This window comes from Schistocerca cancellata, chromosome 5 (assembly GCF_023864275.1).
Source record: "Schistocerca cancellata isolate TAMUIC-IGC-003103 chromosome 5, iqSchCanc2.1, whole genome shotgun sequence".
NCBI lineage: Eukaryota > Metazoa > Arthropoda > Insecta > Orthoptera > Acrididae > Schistocerca > Schistocerca cancellata.
Window position 1 is genome coordinate 30,448,403 of NC_064630.1, and position 15,786 is coordinate 30,464,188.

The 15,786-nt window shown below is 38.7% G+C and overlaps 1 protein-coding gene across 3 annotated transcripts in view; it reads left to right on the forward strand.

Moving 5' to 3' along the window:
* Window positions 1-15,786, forward strand: part of LOC126187397 (protein O-mannosyl-transferase 2) — a 191,214-nt gene that overhangs the window by 5,319 nt on the left and 170,109 nt on the right. The window contains exon 2 of one of the 3 annotated variants that reach the window (XM_049928455.1): window positions 4,759-4,805. The exons of the other annotated variants lie outside the window; for them this stretch is intronic. The gene's annotated coding sequence lies outside the window, so the exon portion shown is untranslated. The remainder of the gene's footprint in view (window positions 1-4,758; window positions 4,806-15,786) is intronic. 3 annotated transcript variants of the gene reach the window in all.

Sequence of the window (15,786 nt, forward strand, 5' to 3'; positions counted from 1 at the left end):
CTAGAGCAAGTACATTTAAATCAACTGCAGAGGAGCTACTGTGTAAGAAATTTTATTTTGCAAACTGGGGAAGTCACAGTCTAATTGTGATTTGAGAGGGTGAATTTGTGGAAACATTAACTGTAGGTTAAGGAGTTAGTATCAACAAATTGAAACTGAGTAATAATTTTACATTGGAACAACTGTACATTTTTCTCATCTAGTAATCTTGATACCATTAGACTCATGTGAAATACTTTTACTACCACTGCAGTATATGTACAGAAGGCCAAACACACCACACCTGTCTCCCCCTCCCCTTTTCTGGAAGCATTAATAAATCACATAAACATTACTTTTCATTGAGTTATTATTTAGGGAATATGTTTTTGTAGCCACAGGTGTAATGCATTATGGCATGTTTTATGTCATAATTTTCCTGTTTGAACGGTGCTGCAAATTGTGTTTTGGGTAGCAGCTGTTGCAACTCATTATTTCAAAGATTTGGAAAGACACCAGCTATCGTAAAGATTCATGTTTATTTGACAATACTGCAAAATGGCTGGAAGAAATCAAGAGTTGCATTATGAAGAATTATTACTATTTCAGATAACAGAGTGTGCAGGAGAGGCAGCAAATTTTTTAACTTCGTTTCTCGTAAGTTCAGTGTTACAGAGACTGGACAAAAGTGCGTATACAATCCAGCTAGATCAGATACATGGAAAAGCAGTTTCTTGTTATGCCATCCATATGAAAAATATTTGTTATCTTCTTGCTGTGCCAAATTAAAATAAAAACAAGACCTTTCAGTGATAGTGTCCATTGTTTTCTTGATATATGGGCACTATGGAGAAAGATCTTGATAAGTACACACATCAAAAAAAGTTTTGCATCACCTCGGTTCCGAGAGTTCCGGAACCTGTACAGAAAATTGGAATAGAGATCAACATAAACATCATTTCTGCCCTTTCTATTGCTCATGAAAACCATACATTGCATGTTGTATCACCATACATTGAGACCTTCAGAGCTGGTGGTCCAGACTGCTGTACACACTGGTATCTCTAATACCCAGTGACATGTTCTCTTGCTTTGATGCATGCCTGTATTTGTCATGGCATACTATCCACAAGTTCATCAAGGCACCGTTGGTCCAGATTGTCCCACTCCTCAATGGCGATTCGGCGTAGATCCCTCAGATTGGTTTTTGGGTCACGTCGTCCATAAACAGCCCTTTTCAATCTATCCCAGTCATGTTCGATAGGATTCATGTCTGGAGAACATGCTGACCACTCTAGTCAAGTGATGTCATTATTCTGAAGAAAGACGTTCACAAGATGTGCACAATGGGGGCACGAATTATCATCTATGAAGACGAATGCCTCACCAATATGCTGCCAATATGGTTGCAATATTGGTCAGAGGATGGCATTCACGTATCGTACAGCCATTACATCGCCTACCATGACCACTAGTGGCAAACGTGGTCCCCACATGATGCCACCCCAAAACAGCAGGGAACCTCCACCTTGCTCCACTCGCTGTACAGTGTCTCTAAGGTGTTCAGTCTGACTGGGTTGCCTCCAAACATGTCTCCAACGATTGTCTGATTGAAGGCATATGTGATGCTCATCGGTGAAGAGAACGTGATTCCAATCCTGAGCGGTCCATGCGGCATGTTGTTGGGCCCATGTGTACCATTCTGCATGGTGCCGTGGTTGCAAAGATGGACCTCACCATGGATGTCGGGAGGGAAGTTGTGCATCATGCAGCCTATTACGCACAGTTTGAGTCATAGCACAATGTCCTGTGGCTGCATGAAAAGCATTATTCAACATGGTGATGTTGCTGTCAGGGTTCCTCTGAGCCATAATCCTTTGGTAGCGGTCATCCATTGCAGTAGTAGCTGCCTGAGCGAGGCATGTCATCGACAGTTCCTGCCTCTCTGTATCTCCTCCATGTCCGAAGAACATCACTTTGGTTCACTCCGAGACACCTGGACAGTTCCCTTGTTGAGAGCCCTTCCTGGCACAAAGTAACAATGTGGGCGCAATCGAACAGTGGTATTGACTGTCTAGACATGGTTGAACTACAGACAACACGAGTCGCGTACCTCCGTCGTGGTGGAATGACTGGAACTGATCAGCTGTCGGACCCCATCCATCTAATAGGCACTGCTCATGCATCGTTGTTTACATCTTTGGGACTGTGTCTGTGGTACAGTATCCACAGGCAACGTCTATCTCCAGGAGTTCAGGGAACTGGGGTGATGCAATTTTTTTTATATGTTTGTAGATATAATTTGAATCATTGAGGGTACAAATTGCAATCCTAAAGAAAAATTGAGAACATACACAAGGACAGCACTTGTGTGTTATTGATGTTTCATTCTGATCTGACTGTACAATGGATGCCATGGTTTGCATGTGGATGCATATGTATCAAGGAATAGTTTAAACTTCGAGGTTTGGATATGTTTGGGAAAGTAAGTACATTAATAGAATAACAATATGTAAACTAATGCTGTTTGTTTATTTTCGAGGTCCATGGATCCTTGATGCGAGTGTATTACTAGGATGTAGAAAGTGTCGGATTATTACAATAATAACCGTTTGTAAATGGCAATGAGACTTACTATCTAAACCATATGTAAACATGTATATGAGGTGCAAGTGTCCAAATAACAACATGGAGTACAGTAGTATGTTAGTTATACAACAAATAATGCTTATATTCTAATTCATATAAAATTCATTGTCAACAATTGATATACAGTGCCACATTGTCATTTCTTATAGGAGTGCTTAAAATTAGACACATTTCATTAATTATTATACATTCCTGTAAAGAACAGAAAGAGCTATTCAAAAGATAAAGTTGTAGCTGTTTTTTGAATTTAGTCTTATTCCCGATGACTGATTAACATAAGCTGAAAGATTATTGTATACTTTTATCTTGGATAATGTACTCCTTTCTGTACCATGCTGAGGTTTTTTTATATCTTTGTGAAGTTCATGATTACTTCTTGTATCATGGTAAGATATTCACTGTTTGTCCTGTACATTGTATGATTATTTTTCACAAAGCACATCAGTGAGAAAATGTATTAGCATGGCATGGTGAGGACACCCAGTTGTTTGAATAAGTTTCTGCAACAGTATCTAGAGTGCACTCTACTTCTAATTCTGATTACTCCTCTTCTGTGCACTAAAGACTTTGTTTGCTCATGACTGGTTTCCCCAGAACATGAAGCCAAATATCATAAGTGAATGGAAATGTCCAAAGTACACAGCATTGATTGTTTCCCAGTCACTAACATATGAAGTGGAGCAAATGCCAAATGCTGCCAAATTCATTGTTTTACATATGTCGATGATTTGAAGTGACCAGTTTAGAGTGTTGTTAACGTGTAATGCCAGGAATCTGGAAGACTCAACTCTCAGTATTTATTTGTCACCACATTTTATTTCAATATTTTCCAAGTTTTTGTTTGCTGTTTGAAACTGAATGAATTGAGTCGTGTTAACATTGAGGGACAACTGAATGAATTGAGTCATGTTAACATTGAGGGACAGATCATTTGAAGTGAACCAGTCTAGAGCTGCTTTGAATATAGCGGTCACAGAGTTCTCTAGACTGCATTTTGGTACTTTCTCTGTCATAATGGTTGTCATCTGCAAATAGGGTGCAGTGTGCTTTTTATGTCATACACCATGGCAGATCATTGAAAAGGATTGGGAAAGGTAAGGGACCAAGCACTGAGCCCTGTGGTACTTCACATTTCACTGTGTCCCAGTAACAACAGGCAGGCGCCATTGCAGAATTATTCAGTACTACCTTCTGTCATCTAGATATGGTTTGAGCCACATCCCTACTTTACCATATAAGCCATAGTGCTGAGCCCTCATAAGTAGAATTTTGTGATATACACAGTTGAATGTTTTTGACAGATCACAGAAGATTCCAAATGGTGACATTTTATTGTTTATGGATTTGAGGAGTTTGTTGACAAATGGGAAAATGGCATGTTCAGTTCAAATACCCATTTGGAATCCAAACTGACTTTTATTAAGGATGTTAAGTTATTAAGATGATCCTCAATTCTCTTGAACATATGTTTCTGTAGGATTTTAGAAAGACTTGTTAGCAATGAAACTGGCCAGTAGTTGGAAACTCAGCTTTGTCACATTTTTGAACAGTGGCTTTACAATTGCATATTTGAATATATTGGAGATAGTACCTTGATTTAAAGATTCGTTAAATATATGACAGAGGACTTCAAGAATAAAATTACAGTGGTGCTTTCATAGATATATTATCCACTACAGTGGAATTTTTTTTTTTTTCTTTTGGCTTATTGCGTTCTCTGTCTCATTGGTTGTAATGTAAGGAATATGCATCCGACTAATTTTGTTCTGCACTGTGTTTTAAAGAACGTTCATGGCTTCAGTCATAGAGCCTTTAAACCACTTTGATCTGCCACTGTCAGAAAATGATTGTTGAAAATATCGACAACTATACCACCTTTGTTTACCATGTTTCCTTTATGACACACTTCAATGCTGTCTGTATCTTCTGAAATTTTTCCTGTTCCTCTTTGACTTCTTTCCAAATAGTTTGTATTTTATTATTTGAGCTGTCAATTTCATATTTGATAAAGATGCTCTTGGATTTTTAATTACATTCTTTAGGATGCTACAGTGTAATTTGTAGTGCTCCCTAACCTGAGGTTTGTTAGACTTTGTGAGTGAAACATAAAATATTCTCTTTGTTTTACAGGATGTTTTGATTCCCTTTGTGAGCCATCGTTTACTGTAATCACTCAGGTTGGTACTTTTTGAAATCCTCTTAGGAAAGGTAGCTTCAAAAGGGTAGTAAATTCATTGAGGATACGTTAAATTTATCACTGACATTTTTAGCCTTATATACTGTGTCCCATTCTAACTGCTGCAGATGTCTGCTGAAGGTTTCTGGATTCTAACCATTTGTTAGTCTAAATGATCTGTTAATAAAACTATGCTTGTTAGCAGAGCCTACGTTGTACATTTTTAACAGCTACCTGTCATGCACAGAAAGGTGATTTAAGATTTGTGTTACACATGTGTTATCAATTCTGTTGCTGTCTACAAAGATATTGTCAATTGGACTTGCGCAGTACTTTGTCACTCCTGTGGGAAAGTCAGCAACTGCCCTCAGATTAAAAGAACTTATTACAGTCTCAAAATCTATTCTATAATTATTACAAGTAAGAAAATTTACATTAAAGTCACCCAGCATGATAATTTCTTTGATTTTTGAGAACAGGCAAGTTAAAAGTGATTCTACTTGCTTGATAAATATACTAAGCTTTCCTGAGGGAGCTCTGTAAACAGTTACCACATAAATAGGCAGAGTATTAATATGGTGTTCAATGCAACAGGCCTCAAAATGTTTATCAACACAATAATTTCTTACATGTATAGACTTGTACACTATATTATTTTTAGCATACATTATTACTCCACCCTTAGCCATTGAATTTGCAGTGTAATAAGCTGCTACATTGTACTTCTATAGTTGTATCATCTCAGTCCTTTCCTTCAAATGATGTTCAGTAAAACATAACATATGGGCATCATTTATTGTATCATTATCATTAATGCAAACAGACAACTGGTCAAGTTTGTTTCTTAGGCCCATTGTATTGTGGTGAAAAATACAAAGTTTGTCATTTCCTAAACTCTTTGTCCTGATGTTACTGTTTACCTCTAAGTTGTAATTAGAGATTGTAGGAAGTGTACCTGCAGGTTTCTGATTTAAGTTAGTCCTGGATCTAAGGCTGGGTATCAAAAAATTCTGTAGAGTTGTGCATTTCCTGGCTGTTGTGCTGCTTCTTCGTACCTCTGTTACTGCTGATGGTTGTGGAGACACATAAGGTGATGAAGGGTCTTGCACTGCTGAAGATTGTGCGGGGGGGGGGGGGGGGGGGGGGGACAAATACTGTCACATCTATAGTTGCTTAGAAGTGGTGGTCACTGCTGCAATCATTATACAGTTTTATCCAGGAGCTTGTTATGAGGGCTGAAAAGTGTAGCCAGTAGCTTATGGTCTATTAACAGATTGAATTTTATGCCAGACAGGAGTAGAACCATTTTATACCATAGATTACTGCTAACACCTCGTTTTTGATCTGAGAGCGGTCCATCTGCACTGCTGTCAGTGGTTTTGACATGAATACAAATGAATGTGTGACAACGTGGCATCAATACTGTATTGAAGCATATCAGTGCTGAAGTCAGGCACATGCTTGGCAAAAGAAAATTCAAGACCATTTTTAGTTTCAGAAGTTTGCTGACAGGCATCAGAACATGCCCTTTTTGTGGAGCTTCTTTAAAGGATATATACAATTTGAGCTGTCTTAAGTGTAAATTTATTGTAATAGTTTACTTTTCCCAAAAGATTGGAGCTTATTTGTATTATTTAATAAGGAATTATGGTTCTGCCTTGAGCAAACACAATTTTTCTTCTTTTAGAACTCATACATGTTTGGACAAGTTTCTCCAACTTCAATGGGTTTTACTTTATTCTCTTAGTATTACATATTGGTGTTCACAAATCTGTTTGGCATTTGCAGCACAGCTATAATTATTGTCTTATATTACTAGGCGATACAAAATGAAAACTGGAATTATTTTGTAAAAGCTATATGTTCTCAAATTATTTACAAAACAATCTTATCCCCTTCAAAATACTCTCCATTACACTAATGCGTTTGTCCCACCAGTGCTTCCACTGCTCAAAACATTTTTTGTAGTTATCTTTAGAAATGACTGACAGTTCCTACCTCATTTTTTCTTGATTTCTTCAATGTTGTCAAATCGGTGTCCTTTCATGCCCCTTTTCACGGGTGGAAGTAAGAAAGTCACACGGAGCCAGATCAGGCAAGTAAGGTGCTCGGGGCAGCAGAACCATGCACAAGCTCTCGAATTTTTTAAATATTTTTGTCAATTCAGGCAGTTGATAGATGTCAGGATAAGGTTTGTCATCAATTGACATGTCACCTTTGTTAATTGAGCAAACCACTCATGCACTTGAGTTTTTCCCATAGTGTCATCTTGGTAATCCGTTTTCAACATTAAAACATTTTCAGCACCATTTTTACGAGTAGAAAATAAAGTTTCACAGCTGCACGGTGTCCACTTAAACTTGTCATCATAAAAAATGAAACAAGAATAAAGCAATGGTAGCAAAAACAATCAGATGATCAGAACAAGCCAGGTCGACAACACAGTCGGCACTGAACTGGCAGTGAGTTGCACTATACACGCTTAATGGCAGAAATACGTACTACACAAGTTCTGCCCAAGGCAATGATATTCTGCTGCTTCTCTCTCTCTCTCTCTCTCTCTCTCTCTCTCTCTCTCTCTCTCTAATCCAACCAGTACAGTCTCGACCATGCTCCAGAAGCAAGTGGAGTTTCTCTTGAGTGAGACACTTTCTCTCCACTAGCATTCCTGCCAAATGCTAAACAATCACTCCACTACCAACACCCTAACTAAAGCTTTAGCAAGCTGAGATATGATACGGCGTAAACTTTGTTCATTTTCACTACCAATGTCTTAAGTCTGTAGGTATAGCCACAATCAAAAATATACTTAAAAAACACAAATTAAAGTCTGTAGGTGGAACTACTGTCACAAGCCAGTCCAGCCTCAGCTAACACCCAATGTGTTCCACCTGCACAATGGTCTGTGACCCCTATTTTTAATTTTTCTGTTGACTATGATGTCAGACAAGTTACATTACTCATGTCTGCACTTTGGATATCATCTTGTCCTACACTGTTTCTTCCAGTGTCAAGTCTTTCGTATTGTTGCATAAAACAATTTTACAGTCACTCTACTACTTAAAAACATATTTTTCTAGACAAACTATTTTTGCACTCCCTAGCCGTAGGACTTGAGATGAGCCTAACTGCATGTTGCTAATGGGGGTGTGTCCAAAACTACATTGTATCCCTCCACCAACACCCCAGAAACTTTCTGACACTTCGCTCTGAGCCTCTGTCTGGGTGACTTGCATTTTACTGGGCCCACAGCTGCTCACCGTATGACAATGGTCCCTTCTGGCCATTCTCACACCCCAAAAAACTCAATTAAAATTTAAATATCTTCCGATCCAAAGCTTGGATTATGATGCAGTGTGAACCAATCAGTCTTAAATAAAATAAAGTCCACATGCATGTTCTGTTCAATCATTATTTTTTATCTTGATCTACTCTCTTCATAACGTAATATAAGTAATGGGACAGAGCTTGGTCAGTGAGATACGAGACCACTTCCACGTCGTGTGCTCTTGCTCAAGATGTGACGTCAATGTGTACTCGATGCTGGGATCAAGAAAACTGCACTTGTTGAGCTGAAAATGCAAACTGTTTTCCAGTTAACAGGCAAACGGTATTTCAAGGCATTGCATGTGATGCTCACCTGCGACTATTGTTACAATAATGTCATCTAGTTAATTTGCAGTTGAGAATAGCTTGTAGTGCTGTTCTAAGTAACAGTATCTAAAGTTAAGCAATTCCAATGGTAAATGCAAAAAGCATATTGAGCACAAGACCTGACATGTTCACTTATCTACTGGGAACTCCTAGTATGTGCACACAAGATTAATCGTAGAAAAATACTGGCTGCCAGCCAGTTTTGGTAGTAATTATTCTGGGTGCTGAATTAGTATGGGTCAGTTTGTAATTGTATGGCAATGGCTCTCTCAAAATCACCAGAAGTTCAGATATCATCATTATGACTATATCTATCACCAAGGGCATTGGCCACTTATGTACTGATAATGGATGTAGTGAAGTACATCTAGTTCTGCTTTAACTGCCTCTCTCATGTCTGAACAGAACTGGCTGAGTGTAACAGAAGCAAGATGAAGCTGAGTGTTTTAATTATATATTTGCCTGAAAATGTGTTTACAGCTGAGTTATGGTTCAAATAATTGCTCATACTGTTTATGAAACTTATCCACGTCTTTAAATAAAATGACAGAGTCTGCCAGATTGATTTGGTCATATGTTCTAAAGTCCCAAAGAAAATGGTTTAAAAGTTGATATTACACAGTTTTTTTAACAGGGTCGGAACTGAAAGTTTTTTTATGGTTACTTACAAGTCACCATTCATCTTCCAGAATATTATAAATACTTAATACATTGCTCCCCTGCCTTACAAACTATATATCGTATGGGCACTCTTGTTTGTAGCTAATCTATGACTTAACCTACAATGTGTCATAATAATTCTCTGTGATGTTGGACTCTGAGAGGGGAAGGTGAATTCTGTTCACTTGCTGACTGCTAATCATGGTAGACACTGCAATTTTGTCCTCAAAAACTTTTATTTCAGAAGAAGCATTTTCAAATGATTTAGCCAATTGCTACACTTCAGTGGAGAAGTATCTGGTAGTTTTTCATCCTACTTCTCAGTCACCTGCTAAGCAGTCACATCCCTAATAAATGATTCAGCATAGGATTTGTTGCACTGTTTATATGCAGAATTGCACAGATGAGGTAAACCTTATAAGTCTACAGCAAAGGCTGCTTGCTATTTACCGTTCTGCTCACTATTTTGATTTAATTTTTTTCTTACAGCTCGCTTATGAGCTTGCTGGCTGTGACAATTGGTCAGAAAATAACACATTACAGAAAATATAAAACTACTTGGTTCTTATAAGTAGCAAAATATTTGCATAAGTTCATATAACTAACTACTGGATGAAAGAAGTAAAACACATTTATGAGTTGGATCCATTACGCTTGTTGCCATACAGCACTGCAGACAATGTTGCAGATTCTTTGCCTGTGACTTGACAGATTCCCTGAAAGTAGAAAGTGGTGGTGAGGAGGACACAGTGTGTTATCTTGGATGGAGAGTCAACAACAGATGTAGTAGTAACTTACAGTGCACCCCTGAGAAGTGTGCTGGGACCATTGCTATTCATTTTGTGTATGTGGAACTATGGCCACCAGAGTTCTGTCAGTTCTGGATCCATGACTAATGTACACTCGTTACACAGATGAGCAAATTTGAAGTTGCCAACTGTGTTATCATTCACTGATATTAAAACACAAAAATCTATTAATGAGATTGACACAGCCGAAGTGCAGTCTGATGTAGCACTTGATTTGCAAGAAACAGGATTCATGAAGTGAACTCCATTGTAAATCAGAAATCATTTGAATAGTGAAAATTGTGAAGAGTGATAAACATGAAAGAACAAAACACTTTGCCAGAGATATTGGTGGGCAAGCAGGGCCATTTTACTGATGGTCATTTGGCTCAAGGTATATAGCTTGATACTGCAGCAAGTGGTTTATTACCATGTGGCCACAAAATTTATAGTGCACTGATGAGTCTCTTATCACATCCATATCACCTGTTTGCTGCATTGTTTCTGCAGGAACAATGTATTCTACTGTGCCAACGGTAGGTTGGTCTCTGGATCACTATTGGTGTTGATATGCTGCAATACTAAATGGGACGGATAGCGTGCGGGAGGGCAAAAGAGTGATGCCAATATCTTTGTCCATTGCCTCCTGCATAACAATGTTGGAGGCCTGGCTGGTCCAGTGATTACAAGGCATCGCTTGAGCCCACATCCAGGACTGGGTGCCAGGAGAGCCCATGAAGTCGGGTAGGACTCTGTCTCCATTGTCACCCATATCCCTGCAGGATCACAGAGCTAGAGTCAGCCCAGCTAGCAAGCAGAGTGCCAAAGTAGATTGACAAAACAATGAAACACCACATATAAGCCCAAATCATTATGAACCAAGTCCATGATACCAAAAGAGAATAAACAAGAATAGCCATTACACTGGTACTATTGTGGTGTATGACGATAGTTCTGTAGACAAGCAGCAAGTCATAGCGAGGTGAGCCACACAGGACTTTAATGCTGCTTACCAGTAGCAGTACATTGCTATCACAGATTCACTAGCACCTTATGTGGATGCAAACTGAAGGTGCCGATTTGGGTACAGCTTAAGTCAAGTTAATATCGGGATTGTGTGATACTAAATAACATTAACAAAATTGACAATTTAAACTTTGTTGTGAGTGATGTCTGCTAGCAATGTCAATATCACTGGCTGCCTAAACTAATAGTAAGCATGTTTCCTTTTAGCAGACACACAAAAAATTTCTCAAGTGGCTGGTATGACTTGTCCACATAATGAAAAGCTGTTCCCTGGGAACATGTGTCTGCTGAGGGTAGAGTGTGGCAAGAAAACTTTATTGTATAGGCAGCATAAGAAATTCTAGCTTTACAGCTTCTGAAATAAATTGCTTTCTGGAACAGAACAAGCTGAAGATTCATAATCTACAGACTAAGTGAGCATTGTGATTTGACAGACTGCATTAGCCTAGCATTCAGCTTAACTGTCAAATGGCTTCCTCTGGAGCTAGAGCTGATTTTGTTTCATCTAAGAGGTATCCATTGTTAGCATTAGGCCCATTTTAGGGTGAATATTTAAGAAAGCCTGAGCTGCAGAATAACTGTAAAAATTATCCTATATTAAGAAGTTATATACAGAGAAAAAATTGAGTACAGTTCCATCAACTCAGTTTGATTGTGCTCTCTTAGTATTTACCCTTAAAACATGATTAGCCTCTTTCCTACAGAGGGAAATCATTCAATATCAGTTCCCATTAGTTTCTCTTTATTCTCCTCAGCTCAGCAGTGGTTCCGTAAGAACTGCTGTCCACATTAAACCATTCAATTACTGACAGTACTACTACATCAACAGATGTTACTTTTTCTGTGCTGAAAACTGTGTGCCATACAAACTGCCCATTTCCCAGGATATCAAAAATATTGCCAAAACCTTAACAGATTGACATTAGCTGCCCTTCTTATCTGGAAGCATAATCTGTACCTTACCCACAGATACACCACACATTTACTATTGAGATACAAAGGAGTGCCCCACTTCATTACACAATACCGTTCAGGAAAACTAGACTACATTCTTTAACTGCTTCTGATTGTACCCTGAAATGAGGAACTTCCTCCCCAACCCTCCTAAAATGATGTTCTACCCCACATCCAGCTGGCATAACACCTTTATCCATCCTTATTTCATACCTGCTCCTTCTTACATGCAACATCTTTTGCTGTTTACATAAGCACCACTATTAATCAGCTGCTCCTTCCTTTCAAGATGGTATAACATTTCTTCGATACTGAATTAGTTGCTTAATTTAATGTGGTATACTTCGCTATTTGTCTATGAATTCACATAATCTACATTTTTGGCCTCGTGTGTGAGTCAGGTCCTTCCCTCCTCCCACATCCTATCAGCAACTTGTTCTTTGCCCCATTTTTCGAGGGAGGGCCTTGCCTAGTCACTTGTGCCTCACTTCCAGCATGAGAGGTGGCTCCCTATATGAACCATGGGTCTTACTAAGGTAGGTAATGATACAGATGGCCGTACCATACATGCAACCACAACAGACGGTTATATGTGAAGTGGCCAGGCAAACATGTGGTTCCTGAAGAGGTGCAGTAGCCTTTACAGTGGTATCAGGGACAACAATCTGAATGACTGACTGATATGGCCTTGTTATGTTAGCTAACGTGGCCTTGTTGTACTGGTACTATGAATGACTGAAAGCAAGGGGAAACTACAGTTATGATATTTCATGATTGCATGCAGCTCTTGTGTATGGTTAAATGATGATGGCATCCTCTTAAGTAAAATATTCTGGAGGTAAGCTATTCCCCCATTTGGATCTCCAAAAGGGTTACTCAGGAGGATTGCAGGTCGAAGGTGAAATGTTAGAAGTGTTGATAGGGTTAGAGAAATTAAAAATTGAGGTGGATAGGTTGAAGTTAGAATGAATGGGAATTAATGAAGTGCAATGGTAGGATTTACGTGACTTCGGGTCAGGTGAGTGCAGAGTTACAAATACGAAGTAAAATATGGGTAATGCAGGAGTAGGTCTAATAATGAATAAGAAAATGGGAGTGTGGGTAAGCTATTATGAACAGCCTGGTAAACACCTTATTGTAGTCGAGATAGACTTGCGCCATAAGATGTGCGAATTCGGGTTCCAGTTAGTAGGTGAGGGGTCCATTACACAAAGGAGGTTGCTAAACCAATAGCAGTGGCTATGTGGAATGGGCTGACATTTTTTAGGCTAGAGGGTTCCAGGAAAGTACAAACAGAGCTTCAGTACCAAAGGGTACAGGGCAAACACAGGATGAGGGTGGACTTAGTAACAGTTGGCATTACAGTTGTAAGTTGTTGTAGCTGTGTTGGGAAAGAATCAGACCTCCAAGCACTAATAGGAAGCACTGAAACTCAAATTATTATAGGTACCGAAAGCTGCTTAAAACTGTAGATAAGTTCAGGTGAAATTTGGTGATCAGGGACAGATTAAATACAGTGTGTTTCTTTGCTGTTGGAAGAGGTCTATCTTGTAGTGAAATAGAAGTGGATAGTTCCTGTGAGTTAGTATGAACAGAGTTTATACTTGACAGCTGTAATAAATTAGGTTAAAATGAAACTTAAACCTAATTTGGAATAGGTACCTCACCCATACAGTTGTAGTTGGTGCTGACTTCAATCTCCCCTTAATGTAAATATGTCTTTATAGTCAGTGGTACACACAAAACTTCATCTGAAATTGTACTAAATGCTTTCTCCGAAAATTATTTTGAACAGTTAGTTTAGGAGACCGCTTGAAGTGTAAATTATTGCAAAAAATACTTGAACTCTTAGCAAAAAATATTCCTGAGAAAATTCAGAGAACCTTGATGTATGTAGGGAATAGTGACCACAAGGTTGTTGTAGCAGGACTGAGTACTATAACATCCAAATCCACCAGAAGTTAATGCAAAATATACCTATTTAAAAAAGCAGATAAAAATTCTCTTGATGCCGTCCTAAGAGACACTCTCCATGCCTTCCAATTTAACTATGTAAGCGTAGACCAGATGTGACTTAAATTCAAAGAAATAATATTGATGGCAATTGAGAGATTTATACCAAATAAATTAATAAGAGATTAAACATATTCGTAGTACACAAAACAGGTCAGAATACTGTTGCAGAAGCAATTAGGGGGGGGGGGGGGTTGCGCAAAATTTATTGCTGTCTTAAATGCGAGATGCTTTCAATAGCTCCCACAGTTAAACTCTCTCTCAAAATCTGGCAGCAAATTCACAGAGATTCTGATCATATTTAAAGTAGACCAGCAGCAAGACACAATCAGTACCTTCACAGTGCAATTATTCTGATGTTACTAATGACTGTACTACTAGAGCAGAATTACTAAACATGGTTTTCTGAAATTCCTTCACTGAGGATGCAGAGTAAATATTGCAGAATTTGAATGAAGAAGAGCTGCCAACATTAGTAATTTAGAAGTAGATATCCTCAGTGCAGTGAAATAATTTAAATCACTTAATAAAAACAAGTCATCTGGTCCAGACAATAAACCAATTAGGTTTCTTTCAGAGGATGCTGATACAATAGGTGTATATTTAATCATATACAAACAACCACCTGCTTGATGAAAGATCAGTCCCTGAAGAGTGGAAGGTTGCACAGGTCATCCCAGTACTCAGGAATGGAAATAAGAGTGAGATGCTGAATTGCGAATCCATATCACAAATGTTGATATGCAGTACAATTTTGGAACATATACTGCGTTCAAACATTACAATTTACCGTGAAGAAAATGATTTATTGACAAATAGATAATATGTATTCAGAAAATATTTTTCTTTTGAAACACAACTAACTCTTTATTCTCATGAAGTAATGAGTGCTATTGATTGCAAATTTCAAATTGATTCCATATTTTTAGATTTCCAGAAGGCTTTTAACACCATTCCTCACAAACAACTTCTTATCAGACTGTGTGCATGTGGAGTGTCATCTCAGTTGTGTAACTGGATTCATGATTTCCTCTCAGAAAGGTTACAGTGCTTAGTAATTGATGGAAAGCTGTCAAACAAAACAAAAGTGATATCTGGCATTCCCCAGGGAAGTGTTATGGGCCCTCTGCTGTTTCTAACCCATGAGTGCGAATCAGGAAGTCTTTGCCCCTCTCCCCCTTTTTTTAGCCTAATTACTGCTGTTAATGTGAAGTCAACATATCCATTCCCAGCAGGGTCTTTCTTGGACTGGCCTGACGTTATCTCCTGGTAAATCTACGACACAGTGCTGCTCTTAGTTGTTGAAAATGGTGGTTGGACATCTCATGACCACAGATTAGGAGCAACAAAATGTGATGCGTTTTCTATGAAGTCAAGGACAAATGCCGATCGGAATCCACAGGGAAATGCAGCCTATGTATGGTGAAGGTGTCTCATGTTGGGAAATGTGAGGTGGTGGTGGTGTGAATTTGCAAAAAGTTGTGAAGACCTGGATGACTATGAGTATTTGGGGAGGCTGTGTTCTTCACTGAGTGAGAGCAGATTGGCATGTGTACTTCATGGACGTTCCCTGGGAGCCTGGCGTTTCGTATGGGAGTGTGTACGACATTGTTCATGGGTCCTTAGGGTAATGGAAGACCTCCTGTTGGGGCTGCCTAAGTAGTTTGATGACATGATGAAAGGTAAGCGAATTATTGCTTCACTGAATCGCCTACAACAGTATGCTGAGGGAGGTGGCAAGTTTCCTGGATCACACTGATACCAGCAATGAAAAGTGGATACTGCATTTCATCCCAGAATCAAAGAAACAAAGGATGGTGTGTGGAAACATCTGGGTTTACTTGTGACAATAAAATTCCATTCGGTGCCATCTGTTTGAAAAAATGA